A 20,992-nucleotide genomic window follows, 5' to 3' on the forward strand; every position below is an offset into this window, starting at 1 on the left:
GAACAATTCAAACTGTTTGAACCCTGGATCAAAACAGCATTTAGCCTCACTGTCAGTCCTGCCCCCAAACCTCTGCACTGTGAAAACTGATATCAGAACGCACTCTGTTGGCTCTGTTGTTTGTCTGCTACTGTAGCTCAGACACACAGACAAGCTTCTCACTTTCCTGTCCGATTACTCTTCGGTGTGTCGGGAGAGTCTGAGAGTGCTCACGCATCTCAGTCCCTTAATCCTTTTCTAATTGACTTGTCCTTGATGTTACAAAGGCTGTGTGCGAGATTGTTGTATCATACACAGCTCACTATCAAAGCTACCAGACAAGTAACAAAAACACACTGAAATCACGAGACAACACACACCTTTCTTTTTCTTACAGGCCTCTGAGACTGGTGCTTTTTCATACTTCATCCCCCTTTCAAGTTACTTTATGTCCCCCTCCCCCCTTACTTTGCTTCTTTCCCCCATCATTAAGGAATCAAAAGGCTTATTGTGATGGACAGGCTTAGGAAGACGGCAGCCTCTCACAGAGACATGCATGGAGAGGGACAGAGAGTATAGATAAAAGGCTGAATGAAAGCCTCCTGTTCATTCCCCTGCTCAGGCCTCTCTTGCGTCTTCAGTTAAGCATCAAGAGGGACTGGAGATCAAGCAGTGGATGCTTCCTAACTGGCAGTGGTACCTTGGTCTTCAAGTCAACAGGACAGCACCCATACAACCACACTAACTCCTAAATCTCCCCTCACATGACCCGTGTCCCTGGGGTCTCTGGGACAAAGGGCATCATTCTCCCTAGGAGAAACCAGAGGCATCCTCATACTGAATGTGACCCTCACTGAGACACACACAGCAGCCCATCAGATATCCAGCTGCAGTTAAAGGCCACTGGGCCGGTCTTTGTTTGTGCAGTTTACAGAAAAACAGTGTCACCTTTACTGCCTCTTTATGCGATGTCCGTACTTCCTGCATCTCAGGCTTGAAATAAATCCCATGCAGCCTGTCCATCGATGGCGCAATCTGTGCGTCTCTAGGTCAAGCTGTCACCAAGAGATACCTGCTAACCTAGTTATTGTACAGTCAGTGATATAACTCACAGAGGTGTCTGCCAACTATGGCAGTCATGATGTAACGTTAGCCAGCGGTGGAGAATAACCCCTTGCTTGCCTGGTAATGTAGCAGCAGCTAGCCAGTGACAACAGCCCCCGCTGTTCTTGTTTTTACTGGGATAAGGATCTGGAGGAAGCAGTTGCAAAGGGCCAAACATTCATTTCCTCTTAAATTAAACTCAGGAGAGATAGACAGCAAGTAGAAAGTTGCTTTGACCTTCAAAGTTTAGAACACAAAAGCTTTCATTCAAAGAGAATGACTCAAATACAGCAGGGGACCATTGACTGCTAATATTTTTGAGGAGCCTACTTATCACAGCACAGACACTGTTACAGCAATTGGCATACATTTCCCATCCGTGGGGATCATATCCTGTCATTTATACACAGCAGCTGACATCGGTTTACATTCAGCGCTGAGATAAACGATGAGAAAGAATGTGAAGCTACTTAAAGCCGTTTGATCCCATAGAGTACGACAATAAGTAAATCAAAGGGATTAAATAGCTGTTTCAAAAGCTTCATTCTTCCTTTCAATAACACTTGAGATTCAATTGCAGGGGAGGTCAGAGGTTGTTGTGGTCAAAATTAACAAAGCAGTCAAATAGCGACTTCTGATGTCTCTATCTACGCTCCTCTAAGGCGTTCGAGGAGCACCACATCATCTGGTTAAGAGGCGACGGGATCAGCTGCCGTCGATGCGGCTCACTGCTCCCGTTGCCAGACCCATGAAATTGGAGTCACTAATGCAGACAGAACTGGCTCGGAGGCTGGTCTGTGAGAGTCAGCTAAAGGAATAGGTTAACCGCTGTAATCCGTTTTAGGAGCAGCAGCTTTGGGAAAGTGATCTGGATTAGTCTGGCCTACTGTAGACAGCAGTTCATGAAGGGATGACTGGGGTGGATGCACTGATATGGAAGAAAGCCTTGCAACACTAATAGAAGAAAATCACTTCTACAGTCAGCCGGATTTCAGTCTGTAAATGTGAACACAAGCTGCTCAGCCCTCTTTTTAGTTAGTATTTTTAGTGATGTATTATTAAATTGAAGGAAAGTTATTGAACTGTAATAGCTGATTCTTAGGATGGACATTTGTCTTGGTGCATCGGTCAGAATGCATCTGACAGGAGTCCAGTATTCATTCATGCTCTCATTCAGAGTTGCCTTTGCTTTCCAACACTGCAGTGGCCACTGTGGACAAATCTACAACAAGTGCACATAAGGCCGCTGAAGGAGAAGAAAGCAAGTGTTTCAAACTTCAAGGGGCACACGCGAGATACATGCCACATGACTGCAGAGGATTTTGTGGGTGCATTCATGTGTTTGTGGAGTCTGCCATGACAGGCATGAAATGGGTCGATGTCAGTTTCATTTGAGCATTGACTTAAATTCCGATTGCACTATTTTAGACCATTATAGCTTAAAACACACCCACACACACACACACACACACACACACACACACACACACACACACACACACACACACACACACACACACACACACACACACACACACACACAGGGTAGCTTTCAGTACCAGTACAGTACCTTAGTGAGTGTATGTGTATGTGTAACGTCATCCTGGCTATCTATTATTCTGAAGGCGTGCAGCATTGAAAAGAAGCTAGTTTGAGCAAAGATATGATAAGTTCACCTAAACTAAGCTCTATTGAAGTAAATTTGCTCCAAAGGCCGAAGAGTAAAATAAACAGGAGAAACTGCTGAATATCTGTGCTCTGGGAGATTGTAGGGAAAGAAATCAGAATACATGCACAAAGTGAACTGTGAGGAAGCTGATATGATTGCACTTTTATTGTGAAAGTGACACTCTATGGTGACCTGAGTGCAGACTTGGACTGAGGTGGCGTCAATCAACAGGAAGAAGGCTCAGGCTGGGCTAAAAGACTGTCCCTTCTAACAGAAACAAAGGTACCTTAAGTACCAGCGCTCACAAAGAGCCGGAGGCAAACATGGTGAAGCCTTTCTATTTTTGACAACAATGCTCTTTGGTTGCATTGTTCAGGGGGCACAGACCAGTTCAGGGGGTGAGGGGTCTTGTAGAAAGACAAAACTTGTGTGAACCTTTAGGTTGACCATACATTCCCAGCTGAACCAGATTCATGGCAGATTTTCCTGAAGAGCTGCTGACAAATCAGAATTGTGATCATGTATCACCAGTGTAGATACAGTATACTCTCAATAGCCATTCATATTGACTTTAATGTGTCAAAGGACACAGGAATCCTGCAAAATTTGTGTCCGCAGGACAGTGCACACTCACATATCCTTTCCAAAGATGACACTCAGCAACAGTCGTCAGTTGAATTCCCAAATCCACACAGGAGGATGTGATAATACACACGTTCTATTATGTACCTATCTATCTATAACTGTTTACAATCCTTCCACTCATCTACTGGTGCCACAAGGTTTGTTGTGGCTGCCGGCACACCCTGTTCACCCGGGTGGCGTGAGGAAGTGGGGAGCATTCTCATTTTCCATTTATTAAATTGAATTTCATGAGTCATTCTGACCAGTCACAATGACAGTGGAAGGCTACTGGCTGCTAGTACATCACGACAAAAACCCACCACAACCCGCCAGCCACCTCCCACCCACCATCCACCCTTGGCACTCAGCCTCATACCCACCTCCCTCCCCTAACGCACAGCTCTGATGCTTTTTGAATGCAAATAAAGCCACATTGGGAAAAAGGGCTAAAAAGAGCAATGCTTTGGTCCAGCATCAAACAAATGTTTGATGCAGAAGCAGAAAAATTACAGTTAATTCTTTTCAAGAAGTAATGTTTATGTTTTTGAAGGAAGGAGATACAGCCAGCCAATACGTGCACACAGACAGACAACTGCAGGATGAGAGACAGGAGACGGATATGTCCTTGACTGTAGCTGTTTTGCACAGCACAAATTGATGTGAATATTCCTAACATTGGGTATTCAACAATAACGTCCAGTATTCAAACACACTGTTTTTGGAACAGGACAAGTGAACGTGCTGGACATAGACATGGTTTGAGGCAGGCTGTTAATTAGTTCTTTAAATGAATGCTATATCAGTGATCAGATGCTTATTTTGCAGTGATAATGACAATGTATTTTTACTAGCATTGCCCTGTTGATTTAAAGCCTCTTTGGTTATCTGTGTCCAATATGTCAAAACTTTTTTCCTTTCTGGATAACTTTAACTTTCACAGCAGACAGGACATGTAATATTCAGTCTGTTCAAGAAGAGGAATTAATAAGCTATTGATTGGTCAACTCTCGTCTCGGTGCAGCTTGCACTCCAGTTTTAATATACGGATGGATAAGCAGTAAGACATTAGCATGTTGAAATAATATTATATAAATAAATGGTGTTACAGCCTACACGGTGTCTGTGAAGTAAACCGCTCGTGTTCTCTGCTCCCACGCTTCATGCTACACATGTACAATTGCTCTTAACGTGCATATATTTCTCTCATCAGCTGATGCATCAAGCTCATGTTTGCAGCTTCTGTGGCTGTACCTTGTAAACCTGATCTGATAATGCTAACAAATGACACATGACATGTCTTTAGATGTGTAACTGACATGAATGAATGAATGAAAGTGACTCAGTTTGCTCATAAATCTAATATGACACACATTTCACCATGGCCAGTTTGGAAACACTTCATGTAGACACAGTATGACACAGTAAAGTGGGTTAAACCATTATCTGACTATGATGACGTGAAACAGCATTTTTCGGGGGAAGAACATCTGGGCAACGTGCACTCACACAATAAATATAGCATTGCCTTATACGATGTAAAAAAGGTTAGCAAACAGTTGCCCATTCTCACATCTAGCAAACATTAGCACTAATTTTGAGTCCAGTATTTTCCTTTCTTGCTCCTCTTTCACAAGAAAAATGCATCTGTCCAGTTGTGGAGATGACCAGCTGATGTGAGCTGCTTTGTCTATCATTTGGTGCTGGGCACTGGTGTACAGTGGGCTTATCAGTGTTTTTGTAGTGAACGCCATGAGACTGAACTATATAGAATGACTTTGGAAGCTAAAACGAAAACAGTGAGTGAAAGAAGATAAAAAGCTCAGTAGAGCTGCAGGGCATGCATAATATTGAACGGTGGAGCTTTATACATTCATTTTATCTGGTGCACGATGTAATTCTTTCTAATTCTGTGGTTCAATAGTAAGGTGTATGAAAATACAGACTGTAGCCTGTAAACAGAGATTAGCCTTTATCTCGCGCTAATCCGCAGCATCACTCCTGAATGTGATGAACACAGGACAAATGAGGTCTCAGTCATCTTAAGGTGGATGTTAGCTAAGAAAGTAGCTCATCAATTTCCTCAGAAAAGGGAACTCTGAGCTTCCTGTTTTGTTTTTTGTTGTCATCACAGTCATGGTAACTGAAGTCAGAGGGCATGACAAATGACTGCCAGCTACAGCTCACAGTGCTTCTACCAGGAAAACAAAGACAGTCATTGAGGGTAGCTGTACTGTATCTGTAGTGTGATATAATATTAAAATAATTATTTTTTAAAAAGTGTAGAATGCATTATTCCACTTCTAATTCAGTGCCTAATTCAAGTCTAATCAATATTAATTTCATTAAACAAAGGACAAATCCATCCATTATCTATACCGCCTATCCCTTTCGGGGTTGCGGGGGGCTGGAGCCTATCCCAGCTACAATGGGCTTGCTCAACCTTCTTGCTGTGAGGCACGCGCACTACCTGCTGCGTCACCGTGCAGCCACAAAAGACAAATATCAAACAAAAATTGTGACAGCTGAAGAAATACTGAAAATTTTATTCCAAAAATGAGTGTCTGAAATTAGCATTATGCAAAGTATAATTGAAGATTGTGGAGATAAGAATAATGAAAATGATTGTGGGAAATTTGAGAAAATATCAACTTTCTTGAAATTTTCCTCCAAAAAGTCAAATTTGAATCTAAGCCTTCTCAGACTCACACTCAAAAATCAGAATGGACTGTAAATTTGTCAGTCTGTGCATATAAATATGTGTTAAACTACACATCAACTACAACCACACAGCTAACAGTATGCAGTATACTGACAATCCTTCCAAGCCAGTACCAGGAACTTGATTTTCTGCATGCTTTGTATCAATATACTTATCTCACTGTGCAATGAGCCAGTTTTAGGTCAACAAAGGCCAGTTTTCTTCCACAGTGAGTGACTTCTCACGGCTTCCCTGAACAGTGGGACGACTCATGAAACTCCTTCATTATGAAATCTAGTTTTGATACATATAGCTGAATTCTGAATAAATGTTGCTTCACTTCTGTCTTATTCACCGCTTGAGTTACTTTTCTAAGAAATTGCTCGTGTACCCTGTGTTACCCTTTTAAAACTAAAGTCAAAACACAACAACACAAAAACATGTAGTAGTGCAGCTATAACTATCTAACATGTTTTATTTGAAGGGTTGAGAAAATATAACATATGTAACACTATGCAACACTCCCAAATGATCTGCTGATGAAAAATAGGCCAAAGTACTGTTATCTTCTTTTGACCCACTTTGATGCACACAAGTGCTATCAGTGTTAACCTTGTGGCAAATACATGACATTTCCTGTGACCGCTTCACAATAAAAGTCTAATAATAATTCACCAGTTAAATGTATAAACGTCAATCAACAGCAGTAGGAAATGTTGGATTTGTATTAGCAGCAAATCAAGCTCTAGTACAATAGTGAAGATAAACAGTGGGGCTTATATCAATCAGATAAAATTATAAACAGCAACGCTGCATTACATGCTGCATCCTTTCCTGTCAATCCCTCATATATAGGAAGATAACTTGAGCCCAGCATGAGAACAGCATAACCCACCACTAACAATGAAAACTACTATATACTGTACAGCAGCAATTTGGAAAGCAAACACTTTGAATGGCAGGGTCAGCAAAAAAAAAAAAAAAAATGCAGACCATTAATAGCATCCCGAAACAAGGTCTCATTTCATGAAATTTATTTATGAATATTTGGATATTCAGGGTTTTAGTACTTGGAAACCTGAAATACTGTAGAGCAGGTATGGAGTAGCGGTATTTTCCCCATCAGTTAACATTAGTTTAGACTCTTCTTTCATGTTCATAGCAAATGTCTTTCTTTTTCTGCTCTTCACTGACCTCACACAGGCTCTTCTGAAGCAGTGCAGCCTCTGTAATGAAAAGCCTGCTGCAGGTCAATGGGACAGTGTGTCACCTCCCCTCTCTGTGGCAAAGTGCTCCGACCTTTCCAGAAACTGGTGAAATATCTTCCATATATTGTTACACCACCTCACCACCTTTCCCAAGAGAGCCACAGCCAAATCAGTGGCTGCCAAAACTATACACTGGGCAGGCTGGGCAAACCCTCACCTCTGACGCCTTTACAACAGAGGAAGGAAGGAGGAAATATCAAAGACTTCCCTCTCTTTTTCCTCCTGTTAGTGAACTTTCAGCAGGTCGTCATTAGTGCCGTGGTGACCCATTAAAACAAGAGGCAGCTTCCTCATCAGGCGTTTGTTTCACAGCTGAATGAGGTTCAGGGACATCCGTGTGCTGTGACTCAAAGGTGCAGCTCATATTCAACTTCTTCAATTTCACGCTGAATTAGACAAGCACTCCAATTTCAAAGGGAATGCATCGGCAGGATTTGCAGGGTATCATTACTGAGTGTTTCTGTGGCCAAGTCAAGCATTCACACAAACACACACACAAGCACACACACACAGAAAACAATGAGGATGGCCTTACTGCTGTGTGTACAAAACTGCAAATGTGGTGGTTTGTATAGATTGACACCCACGATGTGTTGTTAACCAGGCACACATGTCGTGGTTATCGTAACACATCAGTCAATCCCTCACACTCTTGGCAGTTGATTCCTCTGCTGTGCAGTCTGGGACACTGCGAGCCTCTCAGATGTCTGCTTTAAGTTCATTCAGCCTTTTTCCTGCTGCCCTGAAGGGGACAAGGGGCTTTTTTTTCCATTGCTTCTGCTGACATTGTGCTGTTTTGGAACAAGAAGCAGGGAACTTTTCAAAGGAGTCTGCAGGCACCCCACAGGGTGAAGCTCCTCTCTCTGTTTCTTTCTATCTGCCCCCACCCTCTCCACATACCCCCAGCCACATTTGTTTGTTTGCCTGTGTGATCAGCTGCGAGTGTGTGTCCTCATTCTGCCCTGAATGATGTTGCTCAGATGACAAGTTTTGTCAGCATCATATAGCTGCATGGCTGTTGATCGAGGGAGTTCTGGGATCACACAAAACCAGGAAGACACTGAAGCCTGGAGCATATGTTACTGGTGCAAAACAGTGACTGTATGATACACATGTGCACTAGGGGAAGAAGGAAACATCCCCACAGGAAGATTTTTAAAAACAGTGAGTGAGAATACAGTGATTGCACAGGAGGCAGCTCTGCTTGGCTTGACATGAGCTGCTGTTCCATCTTGATCACTTTGCAGTTTCTAACTTTAATCTCACATAGTTTACACAAAAATGATGGGGAAAAAAGATGCAGAAATGATATATATGTATTTTACCATGACTTATTCAGGTGATGAACATTTATAAAGAGACACCCTGCTCTATCCATGCAGCAGTGGAGCTACTTTGCACTTGCTACAGTAGCATATACAGCACATACAATCATGGGTGGATGCACAGGGAAACGTGCATGCATCAGGACAGACAGAGGTAAACTTACACATGAAATTCATAAATAACTGGAATTCAGCTTGAAGCAGGGAGCATATATATGTATGCCTATATACAATATGTATATACACAAGACACATTTGAGTAAATAAAAATAATTATATGAAATCAATATGAATGATATAACTGCTCTGGAGCTTTCAGTGATATCACATGATCTTCAGTTGTCATAGAAGTATGCATGCTACTTTAAGAATGTCATACTTATATGAGCAAAAGCTCCTAAACAGCTACTAAATGGACTTTGTGGGGAGATTATTTAGTCAGCTGTCGTTTCCAAAGTCAATAATGAACCTTAATCTTCAGAAATAACACAGGACTCTGAAAAAGGTTCATTTGTAGCACGTGAGGATTTCTCCAAAGCATCTAATAATCATACAATAAAACTGCCATTAATTATTATTATTTAATTACTGCATTTGAAAATAAATGCCTTTGATTTGATGCAATCTAGGAAAGACAAAGAGGGGGAAGTTACTTTTCTTTTAATTGTCATTTTTTGCATACACTTGCATATTTCAACAATCAACCCCAGTTATACAGAAGTTCTAAATTTTCCTGAATCTGTCATATCTAATATTTTCCCACAGTCATTTGTCGAGGCCTGTTTGGGTTTTTCTGGTCCTGAGTTCTCTCCCAGATGAGTGGCTCTCAAAACATCGGGCCTCTGAATTATTAATATTTATCATTCACACATCCTGCCGAGAATTATTCTCCTGAATGGGATGAGATTTTGTCACTAGCTGAAAAAATGTAATGTTGTTTGTTTATAAAAACAGGGGCGCCACTGTGGGGGACATTATTTGTGCCTCACCCGCCTTGACCATGACCTTTGACCCAGGTGATGATATCATTCATCATATGGTAAGCAAATAAGCTCTGGTCAGGTTTCTACATCACTATCTCTGCAGAAATAACACTGCTGACATATGATGTAAAACAGGTCATGTAGAAAGACCTGCGGCATCTAAAGGATCTCATTAAGCTTCATTTTCACTATAGTTGGAATTCTTAATTAGATGTGCTTAATTGCCTGTAAGACAAGGAACATTTGTGTTTACCCACTATCCTTGTCTACATCTATTCCCACTGCAGGGAGGCTGCCAACCTGCCCTGCAGCTTCTGGTTCCACACTTAAGTTCCCAATGAGCACAATTATAATAGCCAGCAGCTTTTCACAATTCAATGACATGCTAATTTTTTCAGCTTTGTGCACTTCACTGAGAAGTGAAATACACCTCCACAGAGAGTGTGCTAGCAGGGACTCTGATGAACAATGACTGAGAGTACTCTGACAACAGCCTATGAAACATTAAAAAACAGATCTTTATCGCTGGCTTTAATAATGAATCATTTTTTGATGCTTTTATACAGCAATAATAAGGCATTTTAGCCTTCTTAGCAACTATGAATGGCAGTATCGGTGTGCCAGTACACCCCTTTGATCCAAACTGAAATATCTTAACAACTAGCACATGGATTGCAATGAAATTTGGTGCAGATATTCATGCCCTTCTCAGCATAATTAGCAATCACTTTAGCCATCCACTGATTTTTCATATACAGTATCACTATCAGGTCAAATTTGTAATTTGCCTAACACTTTGTTTTATGACTAAATACTTGCAAAACGAATGACTTCCCATCATCCCCAGCTCTGTTTAGTACAAATTAAAATGTTAGCATGCTGACATGTTCAACTAGAAGATGGTCATGGTAAACATAACATCTGCTGAACATCAGCATGTTAGCATGCTGGCATTGAAGCCCTGCTGTAGGTACGTACTGTACAGCCTCACAGAGCTGCAGGCCTGGCTGTAGACTCTTGGTCTTGTTTAGATCAACATTTGGGTTGCCAGGATGTTAGAAATCCTTTGGTTTGTGTCCTCTTCCAGCATAACTTGTTTTGATGTTTAATTTAGCTCTTGAGCAGAAAAACCCTTCCATCCGGACCAAAATATTTTCCAAAATCTACAGAGCTCAGGAAGAACCCTTTATTAATAACATAAAGTGATGTTTACAACTGCAAACCTGGCATCTTAAGTGAGAAATTACCTTTTATGAATAACTTAATGACTTTCTAATGAGCCATCAATCTGCAGTGATAAAATCAGTAAGTCATCAGTGAAGAGTAATGGGCTTCTCATGTCCCGATAAGCCACCAAAGCTGCAGCTGTAAATGAAGAATAAGTTTATAAGTTTTAGTTTTGGATGTCCTGCACTCTGCAACTGCTCAAATCGTCCATTGAATGAATTTAAATGCTAGATTAAAAAAGAAATTTTAAAAAATGAAAGTTGTCTCAGGAGATCAGACTTTTCACAGACCCAAAAAGTTTCTGAAGCATCAACAATTCCATTAACCATTAACAAGTCATAAGTTATCATTTATAAACCTCTCAATGTCTGTAATTTTAGGATATAACACTGGCATGTTTAACACTTTATTAGTCACATGAATCCGATGCCACGGTTAAGTCTTCATCTTTTCCCATGAGCGTGGGCCTCTGAATAAGTGTCATCCTCCTACACACCACCATTGCAGGCTCTTCAAGCTATGGTGTTTGACACCAAGGTGAGACTTTCCATTCTCACCCATACATTGACTTATTCTCAGATTTTGTTTAGTTGCAGACGTATGGCGCAGACCTGAACTGTTGACCCCCACCCACAGGTCTCAGACACATTGTGTAGGGAGGGACCGGGGCACGACCTGAGCTGACACAGGATGACAAAGGTGACGAGTCTATAGGGGCGCAGGGTGCGGGATGGTGACATCACACACACCCAGCCCAGCAGAGGATGTGAGATAGATAACCAGAATCTTGTTTGTTTTCAGTTTGGGGGAAGTGGATGAGTTGGAGAACTGGAGACAAGGAAAACAATACATCATGCGCTGATTTCATATTCTTCAATTAGGTCATTGCATGTAAAGAAACGCAGACCTGACAGACAGTGTAGTATAGCCAAATTAAAAGTATTCATTACACAATTTAATTATTAAATTAAACTATTGTCTGTCATATTTTAGATCTGAGTAAGAGCAGTTTATTAAAGGTCCCATCTGATGAGATATTTTACAGGTCTGTTGTACTTGTGGCCTAAAGCCGTGCTGATGTTACAGGCAGCTCCAGATGTTTCACCCTGGTTTGTTTATTGTGGGTGTCTGTGCACAAGGCCACCACTTTCTCATGATTACTGTCCTATTTCCACTGCGCCACCGCATCATCATCATCATCATCATCATCATCATCATCATCATCATCAATCATAACCTTCCCTAGACCTCTAACCATAAACCCCCTTGTTGGCCCGACCATGTCATGTGAGTCCACATGGCCTATAAAGGTGAGGGTGATCAAGTTTGAGTGTGTGCTCCAAAAATCAGTCCTTCTCTATACAAAGAGTGACCTACTTTGTGGCTAACATGATGCATACATTTCCTTCCATTTCTTCAAGGTGAAGATAAGTTGTGAGCAGCATGTTGTCTTGTCAGATAAAGCTATTGTTGATTAGAGTTTATCAGGCTGGAGCAGAGAAGAAGGTCAGGTTTGCCAAACATATTTGCCGTCCTGTCCACTATCTGTGTTCACATGTTTTGTAGTGTTTGTACATGCAAGTTGGATACATTATTTTTATGCTGCCCTATATACAGGTGACATAACATGTGACCTGCATATTGTATCTACAGGGTAACTCAATCTTCATCTTAAAAATCTCTCTTCAATCCACAATTTTAACTGAATATCTATTGAACTGCCTTTAACATGACACAATTTGAATATAACACATACCACAATGTTTCTCATGTTTTTGCCGTCCAACTGCGTGTGCATCTTGACTGTACCCATAACCTCTGGAAAACTTTGCCCACAAGTTTTAATGGAGCAAACGTCTTTTGAGGAGCTGACTTGGCACCGAAGCATTTTCTGAAAACTTAAGCGTCTCTTTTAATATCTGTCAAAGTGTGTCAGTGAGCTGGAAACCTGGACAGGGAATGCATCGCCACACATTCCTCGGGCAGTGCAGTTCACATCTCCAAACATAAACATAATGAGAACTCCTCTCGTTACTTCCCAGAGTTTTTCAGATGACCAATACTGTAGTGAATCCATGGCTACGTGCTCTGTGTGACTGCGGACAGAAGTACAGTTTGTGTGACACAGACACAGACAGTCTCCAAGGGGAAAAGGGAGAGACAACTTGTCCACCCTGGGACAATGGGAAACAAAACTGTGTCACGTCATGGCACACAATCATTCTTAGTACACCAGGATACAGGAGGGAGGGAGAATAAAGCTGCTGAGTCAAGCCAGACAGGTAGTCAGTGAGTTAGTCCGCATAGCTTTTACCACTCTGCAAAGACCTGACTGGTGTCCCTGTGGTGTGCTGGCACCAACTTCTGAAGAGCAACCCCTCTGTGTTGATATGATCATAAACACTGATTAAGTCTCTTGTCACAGGCACAAAAAAAGAGCTGGGAAATAGTTTGTTGCCTTGATGCCAGGAACAATAAATGCTTTGGGCTGCGATACAGGAAGCTAACCTTTGTGGAGGTGTATCAGAGACTATGACTGCATTGCAAGGGTATCTTTGCTGACAAATGGCACGTATAGCACCAAAAGAAGGTTTTGTTCCGAAGCTACCAGAAGCAGAACATGGCTCCATTACATTTCTCGATATGCAACATAGGCACCCTTATAAAATCTCAAACCTTGTTAAAGGTAGGCCTTATTGTTGGCTATTTTGGCAAATATGTTTATTAGTTTTCTTGTTGGAAGTTAGAAGAGGAGATCGATCCCACACATGTATGTATTAAGTATGGAGCCAGGAGGTGATTAGCATAGCATAGCAGAAAGACTTGAATTGGGAAAAACATTTGTTTAATTGGGACACAAACAGAACTGTAACAAGACTACGAGCCTGCAGCTCTGACAGAATGATCTCTGCAGTACTTTGAGCTGAATGCTGAAGTCTGCATGCCTACAATGACAAAGCAAACATGATGAAATGTAGCAGGTATAATATTTGAAATGCTAGTTTTGGATTTTAATATGCTAGCTAATAAGCACTAAACACAAAGTACAGTTTCTGATAATGGCAATAGTTTTGCAGGTATTCAGCCAAAATAATAGAATAACTTTTATGCATATGACATCACATCACTCTTTCACTGTGGCATGAACTGCAGATGGAGGCCAGGAAGTGATTTTCTGCATGGGAAGGACTAGAACATACACTCAAAATGCCCATGTTTTGCATTGTTTACGGTTGCTCAGATCAATCAAACTGAGGAAACCTCAAGGCATTTTTACTGAGTACCAAAAGTTGTTGTTCATAAGGATGAAAAATGGAAGATATTGACCAAAAAAACTGGAAAAAATGGCTTGAGTACTTTTATCTGCGGGAAGAGGTGAGTTGGATAATGGAGGAAATGGTGTAACAACAACACCAGCCAGAAGCAACATGACAAACACTTGTTAAATCAGCGTTAACAGTTTTACAAAAGACAGGTGAACATAAATAAGTTGCCCTGCCATGCAATTGCAATGGACTGCAATGACTTCTCTGTATTGTTTCATGATGATCCAAATCTATATTGGTGTTTCACTGGACCTTTGTGAACAGTTAACTGAGCAAACAACGTCAACATCCAGCACAGCGGTGCTGAATGTTTGTTGCTCCGTTAATCCACAGGACAATAAAAGCTACTCACCCTCGCAAAAACAACAGTCATCCCAGAGCACTTTGGTACTGAGATCATGGACCCAACTGCTAACGAGAAAGTTACATGCCTCCATACTTTTGCATGCTTTCCCAATGAGAACTTTCCTCCATCTCATCCATTGTGTTTTTCACTTCCTGCCCTCCATCTGAATTTAACGCATCATCTGTGTCACATGACTGCAAACAACCTATTATTGCAATTCATCCTGAGGAACCATGACTATGTGTACCAAATTTCATGACAATCCATCCAATAACTGTTGAGATATTTCAGTCCGGACCAAGATGGTGGACTGATGAACTGACTAACATGGCCATCACAGAACCATGTCATTAGGGTGGCTGAAAATGACAAGTTTACAAGAAGTTAGCAAGAGGGTTTCTTTTTGTCAAGCCATAGATGCATCCTCTTATCAAAGAGAGGAGCTCGCTCACTTAGCTGATTGCTGCAATCGACACCTGCTGTCACGAGGCCTCAAGTCTGTGGCACACCCATTTTTCCAAGCAAAGGAATGTGTGTGAGAGGTTTTCATGAGAAATGGTCCCCCAGACATCCTCTGTGTCTGTCTCCCTGTGAACGTTGGCCTGCAGTGCCTGCCTCTTTATTCAGTCTCCTCAAAAGCAGGAAGAGGAAGCTGAGTGTTCGATTGTGTGGAGGAGCCAAACACTGATCAGAACTTCTCCGAATTACCCCTCCTCTAATAACACATTATGTCACAAGCATAGAAATATGTGACAAATGGCACAAACATTTTAAGAATGTGAAAATATACCCATGACACAGAGCCTTGGCTTAAATTTTTTTCGGTGAAATGATTCACTTGTTGTCCTTTGTGTCTTTTTCCTCCGGTCATGTTAAGGAATGTGACAGGAGAGCTGTGTCAGCCAGCTTTGACGACTCAAGACCAGGAGAGAGGGAGCATTGATTTATTTTTTCAGCTGAAGACCCCGGGATGCTGGTCCACCCTGGAGAACGCTGACCCACACCAGAAGCATGGACCTCTGCTCTGTTGGAGACTGAACTGATCAGAAAAAAACAACTCACACACAGCAGGTTTTAGCCGTGACCTTAAAGCTGCAATCGTCAATATTTTCATATGAACAACAGGTCTAATGACGACGTGAAATAAGAAGTGGGTCACTCAAAGTGATGACCGGACAGAATTATCAGCCCGCTCTGCAGTTCCTCTCAGCTCCATGTAGCTTCTTTCAGTTTATTGTTTGGTTTGGTTTGGCAACATTACTGTGTTGGTCAGTCTAACTGCTGTCGTAGGCCTTTTTCATGTGTCGTAATAGAAAAAGCTAATAACTTTAACAACTGCTCTGTTTTATTCACATGTCCCTGTAAACCATGACAGTGTGACAGTGATACAACATGCTCCATATCAGGACCTTGAAACCAAAGCAGCTGAATTCAACCTTCATTCACTTTATTATTTACAACTGTGCTTTTCTTATTGTGACATATTTCAACATGTCTTCCATGAAAAAGACCTCTTGGCCTTGCTTTCAGCTGCAGGCAGCCATTTTCAGCCACTGTATGCTGCCACACAGCAGTCAGAAGTTAGCAACTAGCTGGTGAATGTCGTGAAGCAACCAGCAGCTAATGACCCAATTAACATTGTTCTCAAGAGTTGGTGGAGACCAAAGCAGAGAAAAAAGAAGAGTGGATATTGGACTTACATTCATCAGGTGATCAGAAAGAGCCTATAACTCCAAATTCATGTCAATGTCTCGTGTCTGCTGGACGTGTGAATAAGCAATGTTTGAATAAGCAACTGAATCCAACCATTGCAAATGAACAGTTTACTGACAACAGTTTCACAAAGTGTTCCTGAGCCCATGTGGCAGCATCCTGTAAGATGGTGGTGAACCTCGCTCCACCCTTGCTTGATGACTGAGCCTTTCCAAGATGACGCTTTCATACCCAGAAGAAGAATACCAAGAGTCCAGAAACTGTTTATGGATAGTTTCATTTACTGATTATAAATTTAACGTGTTTATTGAAGGGGGGGGGTTATATCCTTATTTACAAAACAATTTTTCTTACATCTTCGCTAAAATTCAATTCATTGATTTTATTAATATTTCAATTTTGTTTGAGCAGCCTCCACTTTGCTGCAGAGGAATCAGAGCAGGTGGTGTTTTTAGCCATTCAGGTTCCTCTATGGTGAGGATGTAGTGTGCAGTTTATTCAGAAAAACCTTTTTTCATAAACTGCAGTTATCTTACACAGTATGTGACCTTTATTGTAGGTCTGAAAGCTTCTACACCTACATATTTCTTCATTTTGTGTGTGTTGTCAGAATGAGTTATCTGTGCAGCACCTGCTGAACGGACGCCCAGCTGCTTGATGTCATTAAAAAGGGAAACCCTCAGCGCTGCCATAAGCCCAGATCAATTCACTCTGCTGGCCAGTGTGTACAGCAGCAGCATCATAATACATGCTGCTGTGCATGTTCAAATCCAAGAAAAGAAAGTCTTAACAGTCCACATCATACACAGCCTCTGCTCCTCACATGCTGAGCAGCTCACTGCTGTTTTGCCACAGTTTCAATGAAACTGTCAGATTGTAACCTCCACCACACATGCACATCCCTCCTACATCGCTTTAATAAGTAAAGGTGCAGCGTTCTCCTTTGTCTTGCCTGCGGGCGTGTTGCTCTTCACATACATGTGAGGTGTATATTTAGAATAGCTGAACGTAACAGTGGGTGTTGTGTGGGTGGATGTGTGGTTACACTGGAACCAATGACCCATGTTTAAGCAAACAACCACACATGCAGATGCTCAGATGTGTCAGCACAGACACATGCACAGTGTCACAGAGAATCGTTTACATGCACACACACACACACGCACGCACGCACGCACGCACGCACACGCGCGCGCACACACACACACACACTGAAACAGAGAGTGTGTTAGGGAAAGGGAGATAAACCCCAGATGCTCCACTGCCACCCCTGCCTGCATAGGAAACCCCAGCATGAAGACACAGCTCTGCGTGATGCTGCAGCGATCTATTATTAACCATCTTTAAACATGGATTCTCCTTTTCACTCCATTTACACAGTTTTATGTCATTCAGAGAGCTTTGGAGCAAACAAATGCATCAAGCAGAGCATGTGGATATAGGACGTGATGTGTTTGCAAGCAGAAAAATCCAGCCCACAGTGCAGGGTGAACACTTTGTATTCTATGAAATGTATATGTGCTATTTTAGCTCCTCTACTGGGGCTATTCTGTTTATTTATTTTATTTTTTTTTGGTGGAGCAGGTGAGAGATCACTCAGCGGGGGAAGCCCTCCTCTCTCTCTCTCTGTAGCTCATCAGCATGCATCCTTTAATCACTTGCACATATTCATTATTCACCTCCCACAGGCTATGAATTATTCAGCCCTCAGTTTCCCACATGAGAACAGTGAGAGAAGACACGAGAAATGCCTGTTCCCTGTCTTTACTCTTCCCCTCGCTCCTCCTCCTCTCCTTCTTCCCTCCGTCATGCACCATTGTCTCTCTGGCACAGGGAGGACAAAGATGGGGAGAAATCATCCGACTCCAATCAGTGTGCGTGCTCTACCCTCGAGGTGTCTGAATGTGAAAACTGAGGCTGGGGTTATGTTGTTCTGCTCACAATCCATCATTATCAGCTCATTACAAACATGTTTCGAGTCACTGCTCATAACAGAAGAAATAAATGAACGAATTTCAAGCAGTATATCACATTTGAGAGCAGTTTTGCTCATGTAAACTGAATGTCTGCTGTGCTTTGTTTCTAATAAAAATAATCTCAAGTGTGACTACGTATCAATCAACCAAGTATGACACAAAAATATGAGCAGCAAATAACAGTCCACCTGCTTCCTGTCACTAAAAGTGATGAGGCTTTCAAATCCTCATATAAGGTCGCTGACCTTTGCTCGGCCCTGCTCCCATGACAGCTATTATGTTTCCCTCCACAGCGTCAGCCACATGACCTGTGATGTGCTATTAACAGGTTGCAGGGAAACAGTTAATCGTTAGCTGGTTTTGTCTCTCACCTATAAAGGTAGCAGTGAAAGCAAGATTGTGAACAAACAGGATATTGATGCTATCTGCCTAGAATACAGAAGATGTCGTAATCCATAACTATTCTCTCTAAAAGTGTCTCTCAGGGTCAGCTGCAATACAGCCATCGCGCAATATGTCTCCTGCCCAGTTTGGACAGGGAGACGGCTGCAGATTGGAATTAAAATCGATTGACCAGGTCCGTGTGGCTTTACAGCTGCGGCTCTCACACGTTATGGTGTCAGAAGCTGTTGTCATACATCTGTGTTACTGTGTCCAGTGGGAGCAGCCTGCACCAGTCTGCTGTTCATATCATCTGCAAGGAAAGGGAAATTTTTTTATTTACTTTTATTCATTCACAACAGAGCAATTGCAGCACATAAATCCCGGGTTCACACTTTGATGGATGGCAACCCTCTCCGCAAGCTACAAAGCTGTTTTTCCTTGTGGTCTGAGCAGTGTATTCACGCTACAGCTGCAACAGAGATGGGCAGTGTGTCACCTCCGCAAACGAAAGTAGTTGTTAATAAAACGTGCAGGAGAGAGCAGATCTCTGCTGAGGTGTTGGAGGTTCTGCAGGCTCCTGATCACAGCCGGGGCTTTGGCAGTATGAAACCTTGGCACAAAGGGAGGCGCAGCGGGACTTAAGGGATGACTTCCTACTTTGTCATGCACGCGCCCACACAGCCAATCTGCCACTACTGCTATCTGACTGAGTCTCCCAGGACCCTCCATGCAGCAACACCCTTATTTGGGCTTCCTCTTTTTGCCCCACACTCATATCACTGCAAGCAGACAATGGTGCATAATTAAATGTTCAAAAATTAATAAAATATGCACAGTAAAGACCTGTATTGTGAAATAATGAATAGAATAATCTGCAAAAACTTAAATCTTGTAACATTGTAATATGTTAAATCCATCTCCTCTGTGCACTCTGCCTGTAAAATCTTATTGCTTTAGCTGCTAGAAGGTCACTAAAAGACTGCCATACTTGAAGTGCCTGCCACCTGACTACATTCTTACTGCTTCCTGCATCTTAACCTCTTTAGCAACACATTTACAAACCCATTTTTGTAATGTTCAACTCACTTCATAATCTATTAATGGCTAAATATTAGATGCATGCCTCAGTAGACTGTCTGCTAAAGAGTTCAGGCATTAATAAGTTCTCAGTATTTTATGAAACGAAGAGAATTTCATTCTCTCTTCAGGTTTTATTATGCTTTTTACTGCATTAGATACTCTTGTTACAGTAATAAAGTGCTGAAGATATTTCAGGTGTTTCAACACAGCATGTCTGTGTTGAACTAAGGACTTAAGGCCCAGACAGAGGATGAAGAAAGGAAGAAAGCACACGTCAAGCTGTCTCAATGACCGGTTTCACCTTGCAACACATGTCCACTGGGCACAACTTGTAGTTCTATCACAAGCCAATGAAAGCTCTCCTTCCTTCTGCTGACTGTCAGTGGTGAGTAAGACATAAAGGCACAGTGCATTGATATTAGCTTAATTTTCTCAAATAACACTTGAATTCCCTACAAACTGATGTGTGGAATATCTTGTCTGTCGGTGAATTTAGAGTAATTTGCTGACAGTGACTGGGATTATGGCCTGAACTCAGGAGCAAAGCTACACAATTCAAAGTCCTTATCAGATGTGCCACCACCAGTAAATGTTTATCTAAGCAGAGTGGACACGACAATGAAAAGAGACAGGATGCAGGGAGCACTATAGGAAACACATAAGTGCATCCGCACCGCACTGGAACCAGATAATTACCAGCAGTCTGCTTCTGTTAATAACTGTGGATTACTATTAATAGTGTTTTAGACTTTTCTCAGAGGACTGCTGTATTTGTCTGTTTACTTTCTGTTTGGAGGACAGTTGTCATGACTGTTGAAATGCCTACAAAGAAATTCCACCGGATAAATGATTGTTTGTAATTACATTCTGCTTCAGTTCATTCACAAAACTGGATACAAGAAAAAGAACTGATACCTGCTTGTGGATGTTATCAGAGGACAGAAAAAAATGTACCAACAAGATCTGATTATTAACTGCACAAAATACAGAGTGAGATAAGGATTTTAAAGCGTCATCATATTGTTGACACAGAGTGTACAGTTCTGATTAAATCTGGCATTTGGTCAGACTGCACACTGTAAACCAGCAGCTAACCCCGTTTCAAAGCTGCTGTTTTTCTGCATATCTGTATGTTTTTAACTCGCATGTCTTTTTAGTGGAGGCCATCTTACTTTACTGAGCAGTCTGAGCAGGTCAGAACTGAGGCTGTTACCACTCCTCACAAGTGTAACATGTTCTCTTTGTCCGCTGATGTGGTGGTGAGACGAGCTGTGAAAAGCATATAAGCAA

At 41.8% G+C, this 20,992-nt stretch overlaps 1 protein-coding gene across 1 annotated transcript in view; it reads right to left on the reverse strand.

Annotated features, from left to right (window-relative positions):
- Positions 1 to 20,992, reverse strand: part of vkorc1l1 (vitamin K epoxide reductase complex, subunit 1-like 1) — a 157,912-nt gene that overhangs the window by 112,322 nt on the left and 24,598 nt on the right. The window lies entirely within an intron of this gene.

The sequence above is a fragment of the Chaetodon trifascialis genome, chromosome 16 (assembly GCF_039877785.1).
Source record: "Chaetodon trifascialis isolate fChaTrf1 chromosome 16, fChaTrf1.hap1, whole genome shotgun sequence".
Lineage (NCBI taxonomy): Eukaryota > Metazoa > Chordata > Actinopteri > Chaetodontiformes > Chaetodontidae > Chaetodon > Chaetodon trifascialis.